General features: G+C 38.9%; 2 long non-coding RNA genes across 2 annotated transcripts in view; both read right to left on the bottom strand.

Moving 5' to 3' along the window:
- Positions 1-8,122: 8,122 nt before the first annotated feature.
- LOC131002257 (uncharacterized) overlaps positions 8,123-27,251 on the bottom strand; it is a 41,963-nt gene continuing 22,834 nt past the window's right edge. The window contains exon 2 of the long non-coding RNA XR_009094231.1: positions 8,123-8,260. This is a non-coding gene — a long non-coding RNA (uncharacterized LOC131002257). The remainder of the gene's footprint in view (positions 8,261-27,251) is intronic.
- On the bottom strand, positions 19,071-19,984 carry LOC131002260 (uncharacterized). The gene is made up of 2 exons (XR_009094234.1): positions 19,815-19,984; positions 19,071-19,303 (listed from the first exon to the last, which is right to left on the bottom strand). It is a non-coding gene; the product is annotated as an uncharacterized LOC131002260 (long non-coding RNA).

Raw genomic sequence — 27,251 nt, 5'->3', positions numbered from 1 at the left:
CGCCCGGAGTTGCAGCTACTTTGCCCGGAATCGAGGTCGCTGGTCTGATCTCCAGCAGCTTGCCTCGCTCCTCGTCTCTTCCACGAAGGAAAAACAAAGCCCCAATTCTCCCTTGAAGTTTCAAACGGGTTTTCTCCCCCAAAATCAGATCGGCCTTCCCTTTCAACTCCGGTCGGCTTCTCCTTCCCCGGCCGTTCAGCTTCCGCCAGCTCCATCCGGCGTTGGCTGTCTCCGTGTCTAACCCCGGCGTCGTCCCCTCTCGGTTCAACCACGCTGCTGCTGGTCCAGAATCGGCGAGGGTCGTTGGGAGTCGTCGTCTTCCTTGAGCTCGACTAAACAGGACAGTCGGCTCCCCCCCTCAAAAGCTAACTTCAACAATCCTACGATATTCTGTTTTCGATCATATATTATGCTCTTCGATTTGCTGCTATTCTCATAGCTCGTGAAATCTTGGTTATTCTATACTCTTGTTATGAAATGCTGTGGTTTTGCTACTGATTATGCAAATTCTCAATGCAATTGACTTGTGTGGGAGCTTATAGGTTGTTGGTTGTTCTAGGTGACTACCGATTATGCTGTTCTTTCTGTACTAACTCAAGCTCATTCTAGATTACATAAGTGTGTGACTTTGCTAAGTCCATTATGCAAATATACATCTATACACAGTCTGCCCTTTCTAATTAATCATGCTTGTTGGATGATATGCGAACTGGATTCAAAAATAAGAGAGCTTAGTATTTACCTGCGAATGCTTGTGTTTGGGTGGCTGCTGTGTGATTGAATCGGTGGGACGATAAACTCTGAAGTTTGGCAGTAGAGCAATGAATGGAATTCCTCCTCGTGGGTCATTAGTGTAGCATGGAGGGGAAATGGGAAGTAAAATGGAAGAGAGTTGCTGCTGATATGTTTATTTGAAGGAGTGCATTAATGGCTATACTTGAGTAGTCTACTAAAATGGCTGATTTTGTTCCCACACGCATGCCTTCCCTTTTCTTTTCTTGATGTAGTAGGTAGGAAGTTTGGTTTGTTTTCTTGATGTAGTAGGTAGGAAATAGGGATGTAGTGAATAATAAGTTGTAAAGTTGTGATGTGATGAATAAAATAAATCATTCTCTGTTGGTAAATCTATATATGTTATTAATCTCGGGTCTTGCTAAAAATACAAAATACTCTAAAAATTCTCATATTTTGATTGTTGACTTCTCATCCATTAACATCGTGACTTGTAGAATAAATCTAAATTAAATCTGTAGATTTAATTCACTTCACAAGCTGAAATAAATCCACGACTCGAGTGATAAAGGTAAATACATAGAAATGATATTTCTATTGCAAGTAAAAAAAAAAATAACTTGACTTTACTAAGTCAGTTATAAATCTAAAATTATAAATTATTGACTGGCTCAATAATTCGATTGCGATCATAACATGCAATTGCATTAAATTCAAATATCTAGGCTAACTTAACAGGAAATTAATCACTGGATTAAAAATAACTGAGGATGCAATAATTTAAATATCGCATTTACTAATCTTAATCATAAAATAAAATAGCGGGCTACTACATACTACCCCCCTTAACAAAAATTTCGTCCCGAAATTTGCATATTATCGCACCAGTTCTGATATCTTTCTAGCATCTTACCTTCAAACTTTCATGTAGTTTCTTCTTATCCATGGTGTCTCCATGGATTTTCACCAAAGTGATGAACTCGTTTCTAAGCGGTTGCTCTTAACGATCCAAGATGTCTTTTGGCTTTTCTTCATAGCTCAAATTTGAGCTAAGGACCATTTCGTTTTGGGTGGATCACGTCATTTGGATCCAAAACATACTTCTTGAATTAGGATATGTGAAAAACATTGGACATTCTCATAACTTGGCGGTAACACCAATCTATAGGCTATTGGGCCTATTTTCTAAAATCTCATATGGTCGCACAAGTTGTGGTGTAATCTTTTCTTTTACGTCAATCCTAGTTATTCCCTTGGAGGGTAATACTTTTAGGAAGACTTTGCCTCCTACTTTAAAATCTAACTTAGTTCGGCGCGTATCAGCATACGATTTCTGTCTATCTTGTGCTTCTTTTATTCTTTATCTTAATATGACAAACTATCTCAATCATTTCGCCAGTCATATTTGGCCCTCAAATTATCCTTTCACCTATTTCATCTCAATAAAATGGTGATTTGCATTTTATTCCACATAATGCCGTATAAGACGCCATATCGACGTTTGCCTGATAACTATTGTTATAGGCAAACTCAATCAATGGTAACATTGATTCCTCACTCCCACCTCTATCTAGTTCTACTACTTTTAACATGTCTTCGAGAATCTGAATTGTTATCTCAAACTGTCCATCTGTTTGTGGGTGGAAGATAGCACTGAAATTAAATCTTGTGTCTAATTCCTTATGCAAGTTCATCTACAGTCTGGGTGTTCGAATCGTTGTTTGAAGTAATTGACACGGGCACGCCGTGCAACGCATAATTTTTCAGACATATAATTGGGCTAGTTTGTCTGATCCGTATGCGATCAGTATTGGTTCAAAACGAGCGCATTTCGTGAGTCACTCCACTATTACCTCTCTTGCAATGTGCTCCCACCTGCATTCTGAAATCTTCAATGGCTGTAACTTTTCATACAGTGTTTGGTGCAAGTTTTTCACTTGTTGGCATGCTAGGAGTTTCTCAACAAGTGAAGCTATATCTTTCTTCATACCTTCCCACTAGAATTTGTCTATTCAAGTCTTGGTATATTTTGTGCTTCCCTGGTGGCTAGTATATGATGTGTCATGAGCCTCGCTCATTATCTCATCTTTGAGTTTCTCATAGTGTGGGATACACAATCTTTCTTCAATCATTAACGCAGCATCCGACGTCTAGTGGTAACGTCCAGGCTTGCCTATTCCTATTGATAATGTATTCTCTCCAAGGTCTCATTCTCTTTTTTTTTTTTTTCGCATTATCAGCTTTCCTATAAAGTTGGGTGTTATTACCATCGTGGCAATAATCCTTTCTACAGATTCTAGTGGTTGAACCACTTCTAAATTCATTCTACTAAAATCTTTCATGGGTTCCTCTTCCTAAGTAAGGGGAGATCCCAACTTAAGTTGAGTCTTACGACTCAAGGAGTCGTCTACCTTGTTAGCTTTGCCTGGGTGGTAGTTAATACTACAGTCGCGGTCCTGCGCTAGTTCGAGCCATCTTTACTGTCTCATGTTAAGATCTTCTTGCTCGAAAAAGTATTTCAAACTTTTATGGTCTTTACTGTAGTTAATTCTAGTTTATGAGTTGGCTAGTTCAATTCATGTGGTTAATGCTATCGTGATGCGTATGTTGCCACTCTTCCTTCTTGCGTTAACATGCAACTAAGTACTCTCCTTGGACACGTCTGTATAAATCACATATTATTTGTTAGCTACTGGAACAGCTATGGTTAACTTCTCCTTGAGCTTCTTGAAATCTTTTTTTTTTCACATACTCTTGTCCAAAGAAATTTAATTCCCTTCCTGAGTAATAGGGTCATTGGTCTTGCTATTTTGGAAAATCCTTCTATGAATCTGTGATAGCAACTTGCTAGTTCCAAGAAATTTTTGATCTCATTGGGGTTAGTAGGCGATCTCCACTCATGTACAACTTATACTTCCTCAGGGTGCACTTTGATCCTTTCTAATGAGATAATATGTCCCGAAAATGTGATTTTGTTGAGCCAAAATTCGCACTTGCAGAACTTAGCATAAAGATGCTTTGTTTTCAATATTTTTAAGACTATCCTCAGGTGTTTCTCATGGTCCTTCTCGTTCCTCGAGTAGATCAAGACATCATCTATGAAACTAAGACAACTTGCCTAAGTACGGGTGGAACACTCGGTTCATGAGGTCCACAAACATGGCTGGTGCATTGGTCAATCCAAATGACACCACTACGAACTCATAGAGTCTATATCTGGTTCGGAAGACCACCTTGGGTACATCTTCTCATCGAATCTATAGTTGATGGTACCTAGACCTTAAATCTAGCTTTGAGGACACACTCACTACTCTGAGTTGCTTGAAGAAGTCGTCTATCCTCGTTAGAGGATACCTGTCCTTGAGTGTCACCTTGTTCAACTCTCTATAAGTTGATGTGTATCCTCGGTAGAGGATACACATTCTCAATGTGCCATCTTTATTCTTTTACAAAAAGAACGGGTGCACCCCAGTGAAATCTCCAGGAAACATTTGGAAATTCACGTACGATTGTCACGTCTCCTATACTTTTTTTTCGGTTTTTAGTTTTCTGTGCAACTACACAAGGTAGGGTGGACACCATTTTCTTATCATCTTTGTTGCTTGAGGGACGGAGATGATCGTCTTTCTCATACCCATGCTGATCCCATGAAAACGTGTCAGTTTCTTCTCCATGGTCGAAAAGAAATTTGACTTTCATTGCAAATGATGATGGCATAGTTCTCAACTATCCATTCCATTCCTAAAATTATGTATATGTCTCTCATCGGCATAACATACGAGTTGTTCACTCCAACTTGAATAATTTTTATGCTTAGCTCCAAATTCAAGCACACATGTGCTATTATTGTTGTTGTTGCTATCGCTGGTGTGGTTACTGCTCTTGGTATGGTTGGCAAAGCTTGGATTGCTCAAATGCGGAGTTTGAACAGGCGAATTTAGCTTGAGACCCGCCCTTTGTTGCTTATTCGGGTAACGATTTGTATAATGTTCATTCCAGTTACTATGCAACATCCTTCATTACCAGTCCTGGAGAGTTTCCCATGGTTCTTGTTCCACTTTGGGTAGGGTGGAGTCCCATACTTGTTATCCCCCATCTGTTTTGAGGTGTCATAGCCACGTTGCTGGGACGTCTGCCCCTGCCATGACCCTTTTCTTAGCTTGGCCAGGGTTACTATATCCCATTCTCTTTTTTTTTTTTTTTTTTTTTTTTTTTTTTTTGAGCCCGAGTTTGTGGAGGTGCAGACGTAGGCGCAGTTGCTGGTATCTCTCCCAGCATTGCTGCCTCAATGCATAACGCTTTGCTAAGCGACTCCACGTAAGACGATCCACCATGGCTTGCCCAAGCCATTCTAATCTCTTGCCTCAGTCCGACACAGAATTCTTTTAACCATCTTTCCATATGTGTCTACTTGCTCTAGCGCATATCTTGACGTATCGCAGAACATCATGCCGTATGGAGTAATTGTTGTTCTTCTTTGCTTCAGATTGTTAAATTCCATTTCTTTCTTTTTGCGATAGCTTTTGGGTGTATACTTGTCATATATTACAGTCTTAAACTATTCCCACCTTAAAATTCCTAACTACTCAATTGTCATTGTCTTCCTCCTTGCTTCCCACCATAAGTCAGTTGAAAGGATACGCGAGACGTTCCTGTGTAAGAAATTGAAGATGCGCTCACTAGCTTCTCAGCCTTCGTAGGATCTCCTATCTTATCGAAGACAAGTGGATTTTCTCGTAGAAATAGTTATTATATTCTACATTTTTGTTGTAAGGCTAGTGGGGCTTGTTCTGGCCCCGGTACTGGGCCTTTTCCATTATTTCGGGGAATTTTTTTTTTTTTTCCCCTCCTCTTGGACACCCTCATTTGGTGGCATACTGATGAGTTGACATATAGTCATTAACGCATTATAAAACATACAGATGCATATCATCACTTCTGTAATTTGTTTCTTGATTTTCAAATCTTGTTCGGACTCTTTCTCATGCAAGTATATAAGTAACACGTGGCAGAAGTGACTTGCCGCAAAACACCAAATAGGTTGCTGAATAGACATAGGAAATTTACATCAATAAAGACTATTTCATTAACATTTGGATATAGATCTACTCATCTATCCAAGTACTACACGTGGTGGACTGGTTGTCTAGCAGTTATCACAAAAGAACTTAGTCACATTACGCCCTGTGAACCAACGTTTCAGTACTAGTACTAGTCAAACAACTAAGCCAGCATAAGGGCATAAAAAGCATCAGAACAATCAACATTTCTGAAAAACACAAATAACGTTCTACTAAATCCATAAGAGATGGTCTAGTTGGATCACGTGCTTGACCCTTCGGTCGAGGCATACGTGCTAGATGGATTTAATCTGGTGAATACTTGTTTGTCTTTAGGTCACCGGAAATCTACTAACAACTAATAAACCACAATGATTTAAATCACAAAAGACAATTTGGCAAAGTGTTTCAACAATTTTGTCAAACAATTGAAAAGGAATGACCTTAGGGTAGAAATGAATTGACTAAAAGGTCGAAACGAAATGACCTAATAATTTGAACCCGCTTGGCTTTTCAGATGAAAGTTTAAATATATAGGTTTAGAGACCCATATATGACGACTACTGAGATTTTGGTCATGTGGACTGGCCAGGTCCGACACAACTACTTCTCAGTCACTCGGAAATACTTTTCCGAACTTGGCAACTCTTGTTCATTGGCTGCAAAAGGTATATTTGGTCTAAAATCACCACTTTCTTCTTAACATCTTGAACATGTCCTTGAGAATATTCTAGAGCTTCTCAAACTTGGAGTCTGTCTCCTAGTTTAATGCAATCCTTAAACATCTTCTATAGGCGAAATAAGGTAGGCTCGACCTTACTCAACAATCTTCCTCTACATGATCTTTATGTAGTACTCCTAGTACTTAGTGTTTTCTTCACATAGCGCTTGAAATGCAACCATATAATTTGAAGTACTCTTCCGTGTTATTGCAAAAGACCTTCTGAATCATCACACATTCAATAAGGAAATAGCCTTTGCTCATCTGAGCACATTTATAGGGTATGTGTCACCATATGTAATGCTAAGTCATGGAATGACCTTAGTCAATGCTCTTATTCCGGCTACCAGACTAAATACCTAATCCAAGACGTTCTAACTGAGGCGATGTCCTCGATAGGTTAAGGTATGTATACTTATCTTGAGTATATCCTTAGGGTCTCATTAGAATCTTAATTCATTTGTTTCAGCATTGATCCACTGTCGGCGCTTCTTGCTATTATTAAACTCTGAACCATCTTCGAGAACTTCCCTCGTCTTACCCACTTGCGTAAACTTTTATGATCAATCATAATGGTTGGTAATTGTCAGTACCCATATCACATCTCGTCTTTCCAATTCGTAGTAGGTGATCGTAATCAATAGGGATTCTCAGTCATGTCCTCATCTAATATGATAGGTACTGTAAGCAGAATGGTTCCGAATACCTGAAACTATAAGCTGATAGCTTTAATCGAATTATTAACATCATATACAAAGCATTTTGACCCCTGGTAAGTCTAATTATGAAGTTCATTGATGAATCATGAAAGTTATCCTCAAGTCATAGCTAGTGATAATCGAGGCTAGAAGTGAGTCTCAACTTATTAGGGATTAGCTAACTGGTTACATAAGTCATACTCATCGCTATAAGCAATATCATACTTAAACTATCATTGAATAAGGCAATAGTCGATTAGGTGCTCCGTCTCGTGTGAACAACCTGAATGAAGAACTATGCCTGCTTCAGTGATTCGTGCGTGGCACTCCGCTTGCACTGCTTTCATTGGATTCTCTTCCTCTTTCTTAGCTCTTCACCATGGCTATAGTGAAACATAACTGAGTTTCTAGCTTCTATTGTTCTTCTCGTAACAGTGATCATGCATTCTTAACGCATCTAAGTTCATTGAGATATCTAATCAATCAATAAAGCATAAAACTTGAATGTAAGTATCAGTACATTCATATAAAACGTGAACTTCTCAATGTTTTAAAATCATTACCACCTTCTTTCTTGCTGAGCATGACGATGTGATGAAGTGATGAGCTTTGGTTGACTGACTCATATATTCTAGTGATCATACCAGAAAAATGGGCTAACTCTAGGGTTCAGAGCAAATGAACTGCTCTGATACCACTCTGTCACGACCGGCCCTAATTAAGGATAATTAAGCCGGGGAAACCGTGACTAATGGAGGGAGATTAGGAGCGGGGTAGAAAGGGGGATAATCAAACAAGGAAGGATCGCATTTCATCATTTTTTTATAAAAGGGATATTTATAATATAACGAAGGTTTAGTCGTATAGACTCAAATAACTAGTAAGTTCGGATAACTCCGACTTAGCCAAAATAACATAAAACTTCTGAGTACGCAGCGGAATAAGGTTCTGATTACATGTATGAAGACATGTATCCCTAGAGTTCATTAATACATAATAAGACAAAAGAGTCCCGCTCGTCACTTCATCACCATCGGCAGCTACTCAACCTGCACATTTAGAAATATATGCAGGGTTGAGTACAAAAGTACTCAGTGGGCACGTATGCCTAAGTATAAAAATACATGCTTCAAAAGTGTAAATTGTCATGCTATCATAAACAGTACAGCAAGGGAGTTTTTCGCTAAAAAGGCCCAAGCTTACTAAGTTCATTTGTGATTCTTAAAGTTCGTCTGCAGACTAAGTTCTCTTGTAATCTATCATATCTGGAACTTTGTGCCGGAGAGGTGGCCACCTCTCACGGTCACTTGACCGGCCAACCCGCTAGATGACTCACAGTCACTGGTGTACACTAGTCCTGGCAGGATAGCTATCAACTGCTCAGGACCCGAATTCGATTGCATCATTGGCAAAGCCAAAGCAGATAGATATCATACTAAAATTTAAACATTTTATGGCAAGACAACAATTGTAATATTTTCCAGTTCAAAGATTTGTCACGAAATAACCTGTTCCAAGGTAGCATTAAACTCGTTTGATAGATATATAAAACTGAAATTAACAGTTAATTCATCTCATGCATTCATTCGTATAAGAGGCCTACGACACGCAGGGGATCTCTATATACGTATAGTAAAAGTAATGCCCACCTGATAGAAACTTTCTGTGGTACAGTAGCTCCTTGTCTGATTATTAATCTCGTGCTTGACCTTTATTACGAGAATATAAATAAGATACTGCTCGAGCAAAATCCTCAAATAATGAGAATACGAAATTAACGATGCATGATCCTCTTATGAATTATTATTCAGAAATAATAATCGGGAAATTCTATTATTAATCCAGGCTATCGGATTTAAACAAAAATTAAGTCTCATCTCATGAAACCGGATAATTAACTAAAATTAATCCGTTTTCTACAAGGTGTTCTAATATGCCCATTAAATAAATCCTGCTCTTTGTAGTCGATAGAAAAGAAATAAATACTTAGGCTTATTCGCTTTATAACCTCATAATTAATCGGCTTAATAATGAGGAAAAGTAATGTTATAAGTTCGAATAATTAAAAGGCCCAACATAAGATAGCCTAATAATTAATTAAGTAGAAGTGGCTTGAATAATTAACATGAGAGGCCCAATTGAAATAATTCATCGGCTCAAGTAATTAAATAAATCTTGGCCCAATAAATAAATAATTTGATTAGCTGGGCTCAATTAAATAAATCAAACGAGGCCCAACGAAGATAATATAACAGCCCAATTAAAATAAAATAGGTGGGCTTTAATTTAAATAAATTCGGCCCAAAGAAATAGTGTAATAGATGCCCATCTGAGTAAAATAAATAAGGCCCAACTTTCGGCCCAAATATTAAAATAAATAAAGCCCCAGAATTTGGCCCAACTTAATAAAATAGGAGCCCATCATCAATTAAATTTTAGCCCACAAGTTGGCCCAAAGTTTCAGCCCAAATCCTTCCTTCTTCCTTCACGGTTCACGCTTTTTTTCTCTCCCATTTCTCTCAAAATCGATCTCTCTCTCTATACTCTCAAAATCGGCTACTTCCCTCTCTTCTCTCTCTCGTTCTCAGCCAAGGAGTCCGCCGCCGAGGCTCCGGAGTCTTCGTGTTGTCGGCACGAACCCCTGCTCTCCCAAATCGGAAATCACCGCCGCCGCCCCTGACACGCCTGGAAGCTCTATCGCCGGACGTCGCCGCTGCTGAGGTAACGCCACCGCCCGGAGTTGCAGCTACTTTGCCCGGAATCGAGGTCGCTGGTCTGATCTCCAGCAGCCCGCCTCGCTCCTCGTCTCTTCCACGAAGGAAAAGCAAAGCCCCAATTCTCCCTTGAAGTTTCAAACGGGTTTTCTCCCCCAAAATCAGATCGGCCTTCCCTTTCAACTCCGGTCGGCTTCTCCTTCCCCGGCCGTTCAGCTTCCGCCAGCTCCATCCGGCGTTGGCTGTCTCCGTGTCTAACCCCGGCGTCGTCCCCTCTCGGTTCAGCCACGCTGCTGCTGGTCCAGAATCGGCGAGGGTCATTGGGAGTCGTCGTCTTCCTTGAGCTCGACTAAACAGGACAGTCGGCTCCCCCCTCAAAAGCTAACTTCAACAATCCTACGATATTCTGTTTTCGATCATATATTATGCTCTTCGATTTGCTGCTATTCTCATAGCTCGTGAAATCTTGGTTATTCTATACTCTTGTTATGAAATGCTGTGGTTTTGCTACTGATTATGCAAATTCTCAATGCAATTGACTTGTGTGGGAGCTTATAGGTTGTTGGTTGTTCTAGGTGACTACCGATTATGATGTTCTTTCTGTACTAACTCAAGCTCATTCTAGATTACATAAGTGTGTGACTTTGCTAAGTCCATTATGCAAATATACATCTATACACAGTCTGCCCTTTCTAATTAATCATGCTTGTTGGATGATATGCGAACTGGATTCAAAAATAAGAGAGCTTAGTATTTACCTGCGAATGCTTGTGTTTGGGTGGCTGCTGTGTGATTGAATCGGTGGGACGATAAACTCTGAAGTTTGGCAGTAGAGCAATGAATGGAATTCCTCCTCGTGGGTCATTAGTGTAGCATGGAGGGGAAATGGGAAGTAAAATGGAAGAGAGTTGCTGCTGATATGTTTATTTGAAGGAGTGCATTAATGGCTATACTTGAGTAGTCTACTAAAATGGCTGATTTTGTTCCCACACGCATGCCTTCCCTTTTCTTTTCTTGATGTAGTAGGTAGGAAGTTTGGTTTGTTTTCTTGATGTAGTAGGTAGGAAATAGGGATGTAGTGAATAATAAGTTGTAAAGTTGTGATGTGATGAATAAAATAAATCATTCTCTGTTGGTAAATCTATATATGTTATTAATCTCGGGTCTTGCTAAAAATACAAAATACTCTAAAAATTCTCATATTTTGATTGTTGACTTCTCATCCATTAACATCGTGACTTGTAGAATAAATCTAAATTAAATCTGTAGATTTAATTCACTTCACAAGCTGAAATAAATCCACGACTCGAGTGATAAAGGTAAATACATAGAAATGATATTTCTATTGCAAGTAAAAAAAAATAACTTGACTTTACTAAGTCAGTTATAAATCTAAAATTATAAATTATTGACTGGCTCAATAATTCGATTGCGATCATAACATGCAATTGCATTAAATTCAAATATCTAGGCTAACTTAACAGGAAATTAATCACTGGATTAAAAATAACTGAGGATGCAATAATTTAAATATCGCATTTACTAATCTTAATCATAAAATAAAATAGCGGGCTACTACATCTAAACAGTTAATATTTTTTGTTCCAGAACCAGAGGGGCTTTCTAACTTTTTAGAAATTCTATCAATAAGATTATGAGTAGTAGATAATTTGTAATACCCGGGCCTTTGATGACGTGTTAATTGCTTGAGTTTGAGTAATTAGGGTTTAGATCCCTTGTTTGATTTACTTTGTAAAGAGATGAGGAGTTATATGAAGTTTTCTTGTTATTTTTTTTAAGATGTTGAGATGTTCTTTCGATGATGTGAGAATGATGTGGGATTTTATATCCGTATTTGAGTTTGAGTATTTGAATAATTCGAGATAATTATTTGAATGAGAACGATGAACTCGGAAGTGAGATCTGAGTCCGTTAAGACGTTTTTCAAAATTTTGACTTTTTGACGATGAATAATAAAATACTGCTATTTCGTCTTTTTGTCGACTTTCAAAATCTTACGTGCACGTCGTCGAGAAATATTCTTAGTTTTTCGATACGAGTCCAATAATGAAAGTTTTTATTTTTGGACGACGAGTGAATAGTAAATCGGGATTTCTCGATAAACGAAATGAGCTCGTTTATCAGAATTTCGAGAACGAGCTTGTGTTTTCTATATTTATATAGAATTACGAGTGCAATGAAAGTGAGTAGAGGTTGAGAGGGCGAGTAACAAAGAGTATGGGTTGTTAGTTGTTAAAATGAGACGAGACGAGATATTTAACGACTAACGGGTTAATATCTTAAATATCTAACCTACCCTACCCCTAACCACCCCCAAACCTCCCAAAGCCCCTTTCCCTATTAAAGTGTTGGCTGCTACAACCAAACACTCTAAACTCACGCACAACACACAAACTCACACACACAACACCCAAAACACACACTATATTCAACGTTAATACCATTTAAGCTTTTGACCTCCGATTTGAGCACCGAGACGAGCGTCGATCATCTTTTCGATCACGTATCTAAGTAGGTAAGATCTCTACCTACGTTTTGATGGTTTTCTTTTCGATTTTCGTCGACGTCGAAAAACGTCGATTCTCGACTTTATTTTGAAACGACGTCGGATCGTCGTGAAATTTTAGTATGTTGTTCTTGGGTAGATGTTGAGCATGTTTATTGAAGGGAGTAAGAACGGAACGAACCGTAGCTATGAAACCCATGAGGGCAGCCCCGTTTTTCACATATTAGCTTGTCTTTCGATTTTTGTTTGATCGTTTTGACTTGATATTTGTGCTTAAGGGTATGCTAGAATCGATATATATTAAATTCGTATTTTTCCAAGCACGAAAATTGTATAAGTTTTTAGAGTATGATTATTTAAATTCGTGAAGTTTGGGACGTTGCATAATGAATATTATTGCGTATATGTGTTCTACGATATCACATGAGCATGCTAATTGATTTACAATTTATGGATGATAATTGTTGAACGAAATTAAAACTGGAATTCTGTCAAAATTTTACAGCAGTTTCAAGCTTATGTTTCGATGCGTTTTCATTGCTTGATGGCTCTGAAATTTTAATATGTTTATCTATGATATGTGTATTTCGTCGCTGCAAAATTTCATGTCTTTTGGATGATGTTTGGTATTTTAAAGATATTTTGAAAAAAATCCTTGACAGAATCTGTCAACTGTTGGTAGACTTCACAAAAACGTTTATATCTATTAATCCATGAAGGATTTTGCATCACCGTTTTTTTTAAACGAAACTAGACTTCAATACTTTTCTAAAAACATAAGATTTCGATTTTTATGACCTCTGAAACAGAGCAGTTTATTATTTCAAAAATGCCCTGTTCTGCTGTCATATTTTTCCAACAGTAAAAGTGTATGAGTTTCATTGTTTATTTGGCAGATCATATGAACGTTTTCTCTTGTGAATTTTAACCAAATCTTCAAGGATACCTTTAGTTTTGGCTGATTAAATTTGATTGAATTTTATTAAGGTTTGCCTTGGTTTCTAATGGCCTAAACAAAATTGGCAGAAACTGTCAATCTTTGACAGCCTGCACTAAAAGAGCAATATCTCCAAAAACCTTTAACCTTTTTGGTTAACTACCATTTTTAGAGTGAACTACACTTCATGGAGTTTTTGAGATCAATTGGTATGAGAGTTTATGATGATTGAGTTGGTTGTTATGAATTTTTAAAGATGACACAAAAACAGCAAAACTTTCTAGAAAACAACTTGATTATATTTGTTTTGATGGGTGATACGATATGACTAAATGGTGTGAGTTGTGAGAGTTATGATTAACGCACATAAATGTTGGTATCTGACACTCGAACAATTGGTGTCGAGTATAAATGATAGTTTACTGATAAAGAGTTTTGATGATTTTGAATTGTTTGGTTTGCGTTGAAAAGATGTCAAGATGTTAAGTTTTGAGTCGAGAGACGAGTTCACGTAGTGAGATTCACGCGTTGAAATCTCGTGGCTGACATTATATATGAATAGGTCATGTCGAAATTTTTAGTGAAATTAGAATTTGAGCATAGTCAATTCTTGTTGACCTGTGACTCAAATACATACCTAATGGAAAGTTTAACTTTCTAATTGGTTAATTAGACGAGATGAGAGCGAATAGATCTGCTAAGAAAGTGGACTTTTCGATGTGTTAAATATTTCTTTTAATTGAAGCGCTGCTAATTATAACATAAGGATGTTATAATTAATGAGTAATGACGAGAGATAATAATTGTTATATTGATTAACAATCAAGAGAGATGAACATTAGAGATACTAATGTTTCATAAAAGAGATTAGATTATTAATCGAGGTTTCTTTTATAACTTCTCACCAATTCTTCATAACGATGAAGGTCCTTTTGGGAAGTAACGACTTGAGGGAGAGAGTGACGTTACTCATTGATACAGAGACACAACGAGGTGGGCATTACTTTTACTATACGTATATAGAGATCCCCTGCGTGTCGTAGGCCTCTTATACGAATGAATGCATGAGATGATTTAACTGTTAATTTCAGTTTTATATATCTATCAAACGAGTTTAATGCTACCTTTGAACAAGTTATTTCGTTACAAATCTTTGAACTGGAAAATATTACAACTGTTGTCTTGCCATAAAATGTTTAAATTTTAGTATGATATCTATCTGCTTTGGCTTTGTCAATGATGCAATCGAATTCGGGTCCTGAGCAGTTGATAGCTATCCTGCCAGGGCTAGTGTACACCAGTGACCGTGAGTCATCTAGCGGGTTGGCCGGTCAAGTGACCGTGAGAGGTGGCCACCTCTCCGGCACACAGTTTCAGATATGATAGATTACAAAAGAACTTAGTCTGATCAGACGAACTTTAAGAATCACAAATGAACTTAGTAAGTGTAATGCCCCGCTCTTTTAAATACATATTAGATTAAATATGTGCATTAGTTATAAAATTCTTTTAATTATTTATTGTGATTATTTTGTTCAGATAATATTATTTCAGCAAAAGTCTGTATAAGAGATACAGAGCTGCGATTTAATATTCAATCATGAATCAAACCAATAATTAAATTATTGGTTTAGCTACACATTGAAACTTTGCATTACCAGTTGATTGATTCAATAGTATTAGAAATTTTAGATTTATAATCGATTTCATAAATCGTGTTATTTAAATCGAATTGTTAGAATTATAACTTGAGCGTATGTGAATAATAATTTTATTATTACATGTTATGTGTGTTTAGTATTAAGTCGTGAATTAATTCCGACTTTCACGTATTAAATCCCAAGATTGAGGATTTAATTTATATAAATACGACAAGTATTTAATTAGCAGGAATTGGAAAATTATTACAGAAACGAATAAGAACTAGGAGAAACTAGATCACGGAAAATCAAAATCCTACTACACGTATGTCTCGATTTTTCATCCAACACATCAATTCCTACACTATTCCACCTTCTCCTTCAACGCAACATCATACTGCAACAAGTTTTTCAAGGTCTCAATATCTTCCATGCAATCCAAAAAGCCAAGATATGAGGAAAAGAAGATCACGAAAGAAACAAAATTTTCAAAGATTGCATGCTCAACCTTCCCCTCCAATTCAAGATTTCTGATTTCAAAGATTTGCAGATTTCTAGCAAATCTTATTTTTTTCAAAAGTGTAGATTTGCAGCTGACTTTCCTTCCAACTCCCTACACAAATTTCAACCTTCATAATTTCCATTGTCTACGGAATCCACTTATAAATACATAGCATATCAGTTAACACACAGCTCACTCCACTAGCAAGAACCACACCCGTGCAGAGAAAGTGAAGCCAACAAGCTTCAAAACAAACTTTGCATACTTCTTAAGCTCAAGTGAGCTCCCTTCGCCAGGCTATTTCTTCGCCGACCGGCCACTAGGCTCTGAACCGAGAACGTGTACTCGTTCCTCCATCTTCAGGCTACCAAACCCAACAATCGAAAGGCCAAAGCCTTCTCTATATTTTCCTGACCAAAAGCCGCAATATCCTTCGGAGGCCAACGTCGAATTCCCGACTTAGCCACCGGCCAACTTATGGCTTTCGTTTCTCACTATCCTTACGACGAAAAAGGATTGAGAAAACACCGTTGTGTAGCCTGATCTACCTCGCACGAGGAAGACTAAGTCGTAGACCTTCGCGGCTAAACACCATCGCGGAACGACGACCAGAAAACCCCCGACGAACAACTTCCATTAGTGCTCACTTGGACAAGGGTAAGTTGACGCCCTTATTTCGATGCATTCCCGTTTCTATTATATTATGGGAAATTTCTGGGGTATATATGGGAGTGTGGTAAATATTTTTACAAAGTTTCATGTTATTTGAACTTCGTTTACCACCCTTTTAAAATTTGAGAAGTATACTGCCCGTATCTGTTGAAACTGTCGTGAGGCAGATGATTAGGTTAATTATTTCAGTAACCATATGTTGATATTTAGCTCTCAAATTTTTATTGTATGAAGATATATGTGTTAGCTATCTTCATATAAAATTTGAGGTTATTCCGGTAACGTTTTCTATTTTTTCAAAAATCTGGACTTTCAGTTGGCAGAAACTGCCGAATCTGGTAGGCGATGGGAAAATCGCTATATCTCTTAAACTACTTGGAGTTTTTCAACATACTTTTTTTTCAATTAAACTAGACTCAAAGAGATTTCTATTGATATAAAATTCGACTCCATACGAGTTCGGAGTAAAAGCAGTTTATTAGTTGAAGTTGAATCTATACAGTTTTGTTGAGATGGAAATGATTCAAAATAATTCCTATTAAGGATTTTAAAGTTTTATTGTTGATAAAATATCACTTTTAGATTATAAATGAGCTATTGATGTGTATATATATATATTGGTGATTGGCATTATTAAATGGGGAAAAGGAAAACGTTTTATGTTTATAGAATTATTCTTTATTTATAATAGATAAATAAATGAATGATATAAAATGGAATTTCCTACATCCTCAAAGGTACATGAAATATTTTGATAAAGGAAGAACGATTGTATATGAGTTAGATATAGTCGTTTAAGGAAATATGGGTAGTTAGAGAAATGAGTGAATAGTGATTCACTGCATTTGTTGTTATCTTTTCTATTATTCACTCGAACACATGTTTTCGTGTTATCAAAGGTTCAAATAAACAAAAGCGTCTGAGTAACCTATCGCGCTAAGGAAAGAGAATCATTGTCTTAAGTAGCAAAACACTGCAATCAGGTGGGCATTACTTTTACTATACGTATATAGAGATCCCCTGCGTGTCGTAGGCCTCTTATACGAATGAATGCATGAGATGATTTAACTGTTAATTTCAGTTTCATATATATATCAAATGAGTTTAAATGTTACGTTCAAGCAAGTTATTTCATGACAAAATCTTTGAGTTAAAGTTATTTCAAGTATTGTCTTGCCATAAAATGTTTAAATTTTAGTATGATATCTATCTGCTTTGGCTTTGCCAATGATGCAATCGAATTCGGGTCCTGAGCAGTTGATAGCTATCCTGCCTTGACTAGTGTACACCAGTGACCGTGAGTCATCTAGCGGGTTGGCCGGTCAAGTGACCGTGAGAGGTGGCCACCTCTCCGGCTCACAGTTCCAGATATGATAGATTACAAGAGAACTTAGACTGCAGACGAACTTTAAGAATCACAAATGAACTTAGTAAGCTTGGGCCTTTTTAGCGAAAAACTCCCTTGCTGTACTGTTTATGATGGCATGACAATTTACAGTTTTTGAAGCATGTATTTTTATACCTAGGCATACGTGCCCACTGAGTGCTTTTGTACTCAGCCCTGCATATGTTTTCTAAATGTGCAGGTTGAGCTGATGTGATGATGGTGCTGCAATGAGCGGAGTCTCCAGGGTTGTTAATAAATAGTTAACCTGTCTAGAATATGTCTTCATACATATGTCTAGCTACTTTCCGCTGCAAGATGTTGTTGATGTTATAGTATGTTATGTCATACTTTGAGTCTTAAGAGAATGGTTTCATATGATGTATAACTTGATTAATGATATTAATTAAGTTTTATGCTGTCTTTCATAGACTATTTTCAATTGAGTATTCATGAATAAAAATGACGAGTTTTATTAAGATGAGTAAGTTTTACGGCTATAAATGACGCCCCTTTTCTTCCCCTTCTTCTTTAACCCCATCCCTAGTCGTAGATCACTCGGCTTAACTATCCTTAGTTAGGGCGGGCTGTGACAAAGTGGTATCAGAGCGAAGGAAAGCTCTGAATTATAAGTCTTGAGTTTAGTCTAGAATGAGTCACTAGACTAATAGTTATTAACAACCGTGAGCTCAGCGCACCATCACACCAGACTCAACGAGGTATGTAAAATTTCAAAGTTTATTTGACATTAAATTTTGAAGAGCATGATGTTGAGGTTATATGATGAGTTATGATGTTACACTTTGAAGGTGCATAGTTTGAGTTTGAGGATGACAACATGATTAATAATGAGTTATTATGTTGTAAGAGCATATGTTGACGTTACATGATGAATCATGAGAGCGTTTATATCATATGATGTTATATGATTGAGGATGCATAATTATGAGTTATGATGTGATGTATTTGAGATGTTTTGTGATGAGAATTGTTTGAGCAGTTGTGATAAGTCACGATGATTTAGATGAAGGAATCTAATGTCATTGTTAAGAGAGATTTTTTTTACTAAGTAGAAGGATGAAATGAGAACTTAGAGCTAAAGCTTGAGAGAATTAGCAATTGCTTTAAGTACTTGTTGGTTTGAGTTATGAGTTTGAGTTATGAGCTTGAGTATAATAGCATGATTAATGATGAGTTATTAGCATGTTGCAATGAGATATTGTACGATATGTTGAGTTGTTTTGTGACGCGAGTTTTGCTCACGCAACCTTTAATGGTACTTGAGGAGGTATCATGAGCCATAGTCTTTGGAGATGGCTTTGAGAGAAAATTGTTGAGTTGTCTTACTGAGTCACGATGATTTAGATTAAGTGTCACGACCGGACCTAATTAAGGATAATTAAGCCGGGGAAACCGTGACTAATGGAGGGATATTAGAAGCGGGGTAGAAAGGGGAATAATCAAACAAGAAAGGATCGCAGTATCATTGTTAACAACAGGGATATTTATAATATAACGGAGTTTTAGTCGTATAGACTCAAATAACTAGTAAGTTCGGATAACTCCGACTTATCCAAAATAACATAAAACTTCTGAGTACGCAGCGGAATAAGGTTCTGATTACATGTATGAAGACATGTAACCCTAGAGTTCATTAATACATAATAAGACAAAGAGTCCCGCTCGTCACTTCATCACCATCGGCAGCTGCTCAACCTGCACATTTAGAAATATATGCAGGGCTGAGTACAAAAGTACTCAGTGGGCACATATGCCTACTATGAAATATAACATGCTTCGTAAAGTTGTAAATTGTCATGCCATCATAAACAGTACAGCAAGGGAGTTTTTCGCTAAAAAGGCCCAAGCTTACTAAATTCATTTGTGATTCTTAAAGTTCGTCTGCAGACTAAGTTCTCTTGTAATCTATCATATCTGGAACTGTGTGCCGGAGAGGTGGCCACCTCTCACGGACACTTGACCGGCCAACCCGCTAGATGACTCACGGTCACTGGTGTACACTAGCCCTGGCAGGATAGCTATCAACTGCTCAGGACCCGAATTCGATTACATAACTGGCAAAGCCACATCAGATAGATATCATACCAAACATTTAAACATTTATGGCAAGACAACAGTTGAAATAATTTCAGTTCAATGATTTTGCAATGAAATAACTGTTCAAACATAACATTAAACTCATTTGATATATATGAAAGTAACCCACCTGATAGCAAAGCTTTGCTACAGATTAGTGACTCCTTGACGAGCTCTTATTCTTGCGCTCGACCTTTAATCCGAGAAAATAACGTAAGACTTTAAATCGAGGGAAAATTCTCAATTAAATGAGAATGCGTAATTTAACTATGCATGAATCTCGTATGCATGAACTATTATTCTGAGATAATAATCAAGGAATTTCTATTGTTAATCCAAGCTATCGGATTTAAACAAAAGCTAAGTCTTGTTTCATGAAGCCGGATAATTAATAGAAATTAATCCGTTCTCTTAGGGTGTTCTAATCCACCAATTAAATAAACCCCATTCCTCGTAGTCAATAGAAAATAAATAATACTTCAATTTATTCGCTTTATAACCTCATAATTAATCGGGCTTAATAAATAGGAACAAGTAATGTTATAAGATTAAATAATTAAAAGGCTCAACATAAGGTAGCCTAATAATTAATTAAATAGAATTGGCTTGAATAATTAACATGAGAGGCCCGATTGAAAATAATTCATCGGCTCAAGTAATTAAATAAATCTTGTCTCCATAAATAATTTGATTAGCTGGGCTCAATTAAATAATTCAAACGAGGCCCAACGAAAATAATATAACAGCCCAATTAAAATAAAATAGATGGCTTTAATTAAATAAATTCGGCCCAATGAAATAATGTAATAACAGCCCATCTGAGTAAAATAAATAAATTCAAAGGCCCAATCAATAATTTAAAATCGGCCCAAAATTAATAAATAATCCAGCCCAACTCAAGCCCACTGAAAATAAATAACAAAGCCCGATAAAATAATAACTAGGAGGCCCAAATTTTTCGGCCCAACTTAATTAAAAATCGGCCCTAATCCCACTTGGCCCAAAATCAATTAAAAGAAAGCCCATACAAAACAAAACAAAACAAAATCAAAGCCCATCTCTATCTCTCTCACTATCGGTCTCTCTCTCCTCACAATTTCAGATCTCTCTCTCTTCAAAGAAACGCACACACACAGACGCACATCATTCTCTCACGCCATCTGCCGCTGCCGCCTGAGACCGGCGAAGGATCCAGCGCAACCGCCGGCGACAGATGTTGCTGTTGCCGCTGCTGTCTGAGATCGGCGGTCAAAACGCCTGCTGGAGGAACGCCGTCGTCGTTAGCTCGTCCGAAGTTGCCGCCAACTGCCGCTGCTGTTTCGCCGGAGTCGTGGCCTGGAGCTGCTGCAGCTCGTCCGGTGGTTAGTGGCTCGCTGGAGGAGCGCCGCCGCCGGCCCTTCTTCAATATCGATCGGCTCCTCCTTCTTTCTTCCTCACGCAGATCTCAGTCGAGTCCCACTCTGGGAATCATCGCCGCTGCTGTCACGCCCGTCTGGAATCCAGCGACTCAGTCGGCGTCTGGGAGCGGCGCCGTCCAACTCCCATCTTGATATCCCTCTCCGACGTCGAGCCTTAGGTTTCAAAAAGGGCAGAACGCCGTTGCCGTGCGTCCGCTGCTGGTGCGCTCGAGCCCCTGCTCCAGTTCGGTATCGCCGTGGCTGCCGTCCTCGGGTCTTGATGAGATTGGGCGAGTTCGCCCCTGTCGTAGCTGTCTCAAACCGATCGAGGCAGTCAGCCATCCCCTCTCTTAAAAGCTAAGTCAAACTATTCTCCATAGTCGGTTCTTAACGTGAATTAGGCAAGGATAAGGTCTTTATTCTAGTTTTCATTCCCCGGTTGAATAGTCTATTGTGAAGGCAAGAAATTAATCTAGGTATTGATTGCTTCTGTATCATATGAATTCTCATTGCTTGTGGCTCGCGTGAAGAAATGTAATTACATATGAACTGATTTCTGTGCTTGTGACTTTGCTAAGTCCATAACCTATACTCATCTATACATTCAATATTTCTACTTAATCATGCTTGTTGGATGAAATGTAAATGGGATTCGAATGAAGGGAGCTTAGTATATACCTGTAATTGCTTGTTGTTGGTGGCTGTTTGTTGCTATTGAATTTAATGAGGAGATAGCTGAAATTTTCAGATGCTTATTGACATATGCAGGGGAATCAAGAATGGACTGGTGGAAAAAAACTTAAACCAAAGCTTACCTGTTCGAAGTTTGGCAGCAGGAATCAACGTACTTACTCTGAATTCTTGAAGAATGAATGATTAGTATGTTGGCTGAATGATAAAGCCTTTGGAGGTGGTGGTTTAAAGGTTGATAGATAAATTAAGAAAAGGGGATTTGGTGGTGCACTTAAGTGTGCTAGCCACTAACGTAAAGAAATGTTAGAAAGGTGTAAAAGATAATGATAGTGGAGGCTTAGTTATTGTAGGGAAAAAAAGATGTTGTTGTAGTGCTGGTGGTAATTATGCGTATATAGTGTGATGTCCTAATTGTAAATAATAATAAATCTTTGTATCTTGGTTACTCAGTGCATCTACTATTTAATCGCGTGTTTGCAATCAAATATTGGCTTCTGCTCATTATTCATGTATAAATTAAATACATAGATTTAATTCAATTCACAAGCCATTTAATATCTAGATTAAATCCGTAGATTTAATCTGCGTTGCAGTCGGAATAATTTCTCGACTTCAAGTAGCACTAATAAATATAACTGCTTCTGTTTTTCGATTAATAAATAACATGACTTTGCTAAGTCAGTTATAACTTGAAAATAATAATTATTGAATGGCTCAATAATCTTCGTCGCGTTTTTCTCATACGTTATAAAAGTATAAAGCTAAAATAATAACTCCGTTTCTGATAAAAAAATCAGGACCATAAACTGGATTCATTTATAAAAATTGCATTTACTAGATTTAATCATAATTAAAAGAGCGGGCTACTACATACTACCCCTCTTAACAAAAATTTCGTCCCGAAATTTGCATATTTCTTCTAAAACAGTTCGGGGTATTTCTCCTTCATTTTGTCTTCAAGCTCCCACATGGCTTCCTCTTGTCCGTGGTGTCTCCATAAGACTTTCACTGATGTGATTGCCTTATTCCTGAGTTGTTGTACTTTTCGATCTAGAATGGCCTCTGGTCTCTCTTCATAGCTCAAGTCTGGGCAAAGGATCATCTCTTCTTGGTGGATTATGTGCTTTGGATCGAAAACGTATTTTCTGAATTGTGATACGTGGAAAACATTGTGAACGTTTCCAAAGCTTGGCGGTAACGCCAACCTATAGGCTACTGGGCCTATTCTCTCCAAAATCTCATAAGGTCCTACGAATCGGGGCCTAAATTTTCCCTTGACACCAAACCTAGTTATCCCCTTGGTAGGAGATACCTTTAGGAAGACCTTGTCTCCTATTTCAAAACATAACTCAGTTCGACGTGCATCAGCGTAAGATTTCTGTCTATCTTGTGCCTCTTTTATTCGCCCTCTGATCTGGCGGACTATCTCAACCATCTCATTGACCATGTCTGGTCCTAAAACTTTTCTCTCAACCACTTCATCCCAATAAAGCGGTGATCTACATTTTCTTCCATAATCTAGCCTCGTGCCTAACTCTTTCTGTAAGCTCGTCCAAAATCTAGATGTGAATTTCGAGTCTCGATCTGATGTGATTGACACGGGTACACCATGTAAGCGTACAATCTCTCGAACATACAACTGAGCTAGCTTGTCTGACCCGTGTGTGATCGGTATTGGTATAAAATGAGCATATTTTGTGAGTCGATCCACTATTACCCAAATGGCAGTGTTTTCTCTCTTTGTTTTGGGCAAACTGGTCACAAAATCCATTGCGATGTGCTCCCACTTCCATTCTGGAATTTCCAACGGTTGTAGTTTTCCATATAGCCTCTGGTGTAAGGCCTTCACCTGTTGGCATGCCAGGCATTTCTCCACAAATGACGCTATGTCTCTCTTCATGCCTTCCCACCAAAAGTGTTTCTTTAGGTCCTGATACATCTTAGTACTCCCTGGGTGGGCAGTATAAGGGTATCGTGAGCCTCACTCATGATTTTATCCTTAAGCTCCTCATCGTGGGGGATGCATATTCTTCCTTCAAAGAGGATAACATTATCTGATGCTTCTTGATAATTCTTGACGCCTCCTTTTCTTACTGCTTCCCATAGTTTTTCCATCTTCCCGTCTTTTCTTTGTGCTTCTACGATCATCTTCCTCAAGTTAGGTACTGTTGCCACAATGCTTGCTATCGTCCCTGGTGGTTTAACCACTTCTATGCTCATTTTGCTAAATTCCCTTATGAGCACCGTCTCTCGAGTGATGAGAGTTCCCAATTTAGATTGAGTTTTACGACTCAATGCATCAGCCACTACGTTGGCCTTGCCTGGGTGGTAGTTAATACCACAGTCATAATCTTTCACTAGTTCGAGCCATCTCCTTTGTCTCATATTAAGGTCCTTTTGTTCGAAAAAGTATTTCAGACTTTTGTGGTCTGTGAATATCTCACACCTAACTCCATATAGGTGGTGTCTCCAAATCTTCAGCGCATGCACCACTGCAGCTAACTCCAGATCATGAGTCGGGTAATTCAGTTCATGTGGCCTAAGCTGTCGTAACGCATATGCTATCACTCTTCCTTCTTGCATCAGCACGCAGCCAAGTCCATTTTTGGACGCGTCTGTGTAGATCACGTATTCCTTATCAACTGTTGGAACGGCTAACACTGGTGCCGTAATCAACTTTTCCTTGAGTTCTTGGAAACTCTTCTCGCACTCCTCTGTCCAAGAATACTTTATCTCTTTTCTGAGTAATTGCGTTATTGGTCTTGCGATTTTGGGAAAATCCTTCTATGATCCTCCGATAGTATCCTGCTAATCCCAAGAAACTCCTTATCTCATTGGGTTTAGTTGGTGATCTCCACTCTCGCACTGCTTGTACTTTTTCAGGGGTCCACTTTGATCCCTTCCGATGACACAATATGCCCTAAAAACGTGACTTCGCTGAGCCAAAACTCGCACCTGCTGAATTTAGCATAAAGGCGCTCCGTCCTCAATGTTTCTAGGACAATCCTCAGATGTTCCTCATGGTCTTTCTCGTTCTTCGAGTAGATCAGGATGTCATCTATAAACACCAAGACAAATTTGTCTAAGTACGGATGAAACACTCGATTCATGAGGTCCATGAACACAGCTGGCGCATTGGTTAGTCCGAATGGCACAACTACAAATTCGTAGTGGCCATACTTAGTTCGAAATGCCGTCTTAGGTACGTCTTCTGGTCGAATCTTCAGCTGGTGATAACCAGATCGCAAATCAATCTTCGAGAACACGCTTGCTCCCTTGAGCTGGTCGAAAAGGTCATCTATCCTTGGTAAAGGATATTTGTTCTTCAGTGTCACTTTGTTCAGTTCCCTATAGTCTATACACATTCGCAATGTGCCATCCTTTTTCTTCACGAAAAGTACGGGTGCACCCCAAGGTGATACACTTGGCCTAATGAATCCAAGTTCCAAAAGTTCTTGCAATTGTATCTTGAGTTCTTCCAACTCTTTAGGAGCCATTCGGTATGGTGCCTTCGAAATGGAAGCTGCCCCGGGCTCCAAATCAATGGTAAATTCAATTGGTCTGTCCGGTGGTGGCCCTGGCAGAATCTCTGGAAATACATCTGAAAAGTCCCGTACAATTGCTACATCTTCTATACTCTTTTCAGTACCCAGTTCTCCGTGCAAGTATACGAGGTAAGCTGGGTATCCCTTATTCATCATTTTCGTTGCTTGTAGGGCGGAGATGATCATCTTTCTTCTCCCCATACTAATTCCGTGGAAATGTGACGGCTCCCTTCCTGGGGGTCGAAACGATATCCTTCTTTCGTTACAAAGGATGGTGGCATAGTTCTCGGCTAGCCAGTCCATTCCTAGGATTATGTCCACATCTCCCACTGGTATAACATATGAGTTGTTCACTACAATCTTGAGTGACCCTATGTTCAGTTCTAGGTTCAAGCACACATGTTTGACTATCGTCATCCCTCCTATAGGTGATGATATACTCAACTCCTGGTCAGCTCTTTCCATCTTAAGTTTTAAGGTGTCGACACATGTACTTGAAATGAAAGTATGCGATGCGCCCGTATCAAGTAGAAGTACAACAGGAGTATTGAGTAGCATGCCCATACCTGCCAGGTTTCCCTGGTTGTTCTCGGGCTGCTTCTGCCTCATAGCATAGGCTCTAGCATGACGAGGCTTTTCATGTTGTTTCTGTTGTCGCTGTTGTTGTTGGCGGGCCTGTTGCTGATACGGTTGTTGAGGTTGTGGTTGATACGGTAGCTGTTGGTGCTGCTGTGGCTGCTGATACTGTGGTTGCTGCCTTGGGTATGGTTGGGGCAGAGCTTGGATTGCTCGCAGAGGTGGAGCCTGGATAGGTGGGTTTGGCCTTGAACTCGTTCCATGTTGCTTATTCGGGCACCGGTTTGCATAGTGTCCCTTCTGGTTGCAGATATAACAACTATCACTACCGGCCTTACAGATTCCCACATGACTTTTGTTACATTTGGGGCAATGGGGGGCCCTCTGTTGGTTATTTCCCATCTGTTTCGGTGCGCCCTGGCTTCCATAGCCCTGTGATTGGAAGACCCGTCCCTGCCATGGCCTCTTCTCGCCTTGGTTCGGGTTATTGTTGTCCCATCTCCTCTTTCCTTTGAAATTCTGATTATAACTTTGATCATGTGGAGGTGCTGGCGCAGGTACAGTTGCAGGTCTTTCTCCTGGCATGGCTGCCTCAATGTCTAACGCTCGGCTGAGCGACTCAGTGTAAGACAATCCTCCGTGGCTTGCCAAAGCCATCCTAATTTCGTGCCTCAGACCGGCACAAAACTTTTCAGCCATCTTTTCATATGTGTCAACTTGTTCCGGCGCATATCTAGACATATCGCAGAACATCCTGTCGTATTGAGTTACCGACATCTTTCCTTGCTTTAGATTGTAAAATTCAACTTCCTTCTTCTTGCGGTAGCTCTTGGGTATATACTTGTTATATATACCGACTTTGAATTGTTCCCAAGTCAGGTTTTCTATCTGCTATGCTGTCATCGTTTTCATCCTTGCTTCCCACCAGAAATCAGCTGACCCATTCAACTGAAAGGACATACAAGTCAGGCGCTCTTGGTCGATGCAACGCAGGAAGTTGAAAATGCGCTCAATAGCGTGAACCCAAGTTTCAGCTTCTGCCGGGTCTCCTGTCCCGTTGAAGGTAAGTGGGTTCTGTCGCAAGAATAATTCTTCAATCCGTCGTTCTGGCTGAACAGGTGGTTGAACTATTTCTGGTTCTGGCCCTGTTTCTGGGCCTCTTCCTTCATTTCGGGGAATCCTGCCCCCTCCTCTTGGTTGTCCTCGTTTTGACGGCATTCTATTAGGTCAAAACACAAGTTGTTAATGCAACATCACAAGGCATACTATTGTTCTATCCAACTTCTCTCGGACGCCTTTGCTTTGTTTGCATTCCGATGAGTCGACATATAGTCACCAATGTAATACACAGATGCA

The sequence above is a fragment of the Salvia miltiorrhiza genome, unplaced genomic scaffold (assembly GCF_028751815.1).
Source record: "Salvia miltiorrhiza cultivar Shanhuang (shh) unplaced genomic scaffold, IMPLAD_Smil_shh Hic_asm_8, whole genome shotgun sequence".
Classification (NCBI taxonomy): Eukaryota; Viridiplantae; Streptophyta; class Magnoliopsida; order Lamiales; family Lamiaceae; genus Salvia; species Salvia miltiorrhiza.
This window is presented reverse-complemented; position numbering and strand designations above follow the sequence as displayed.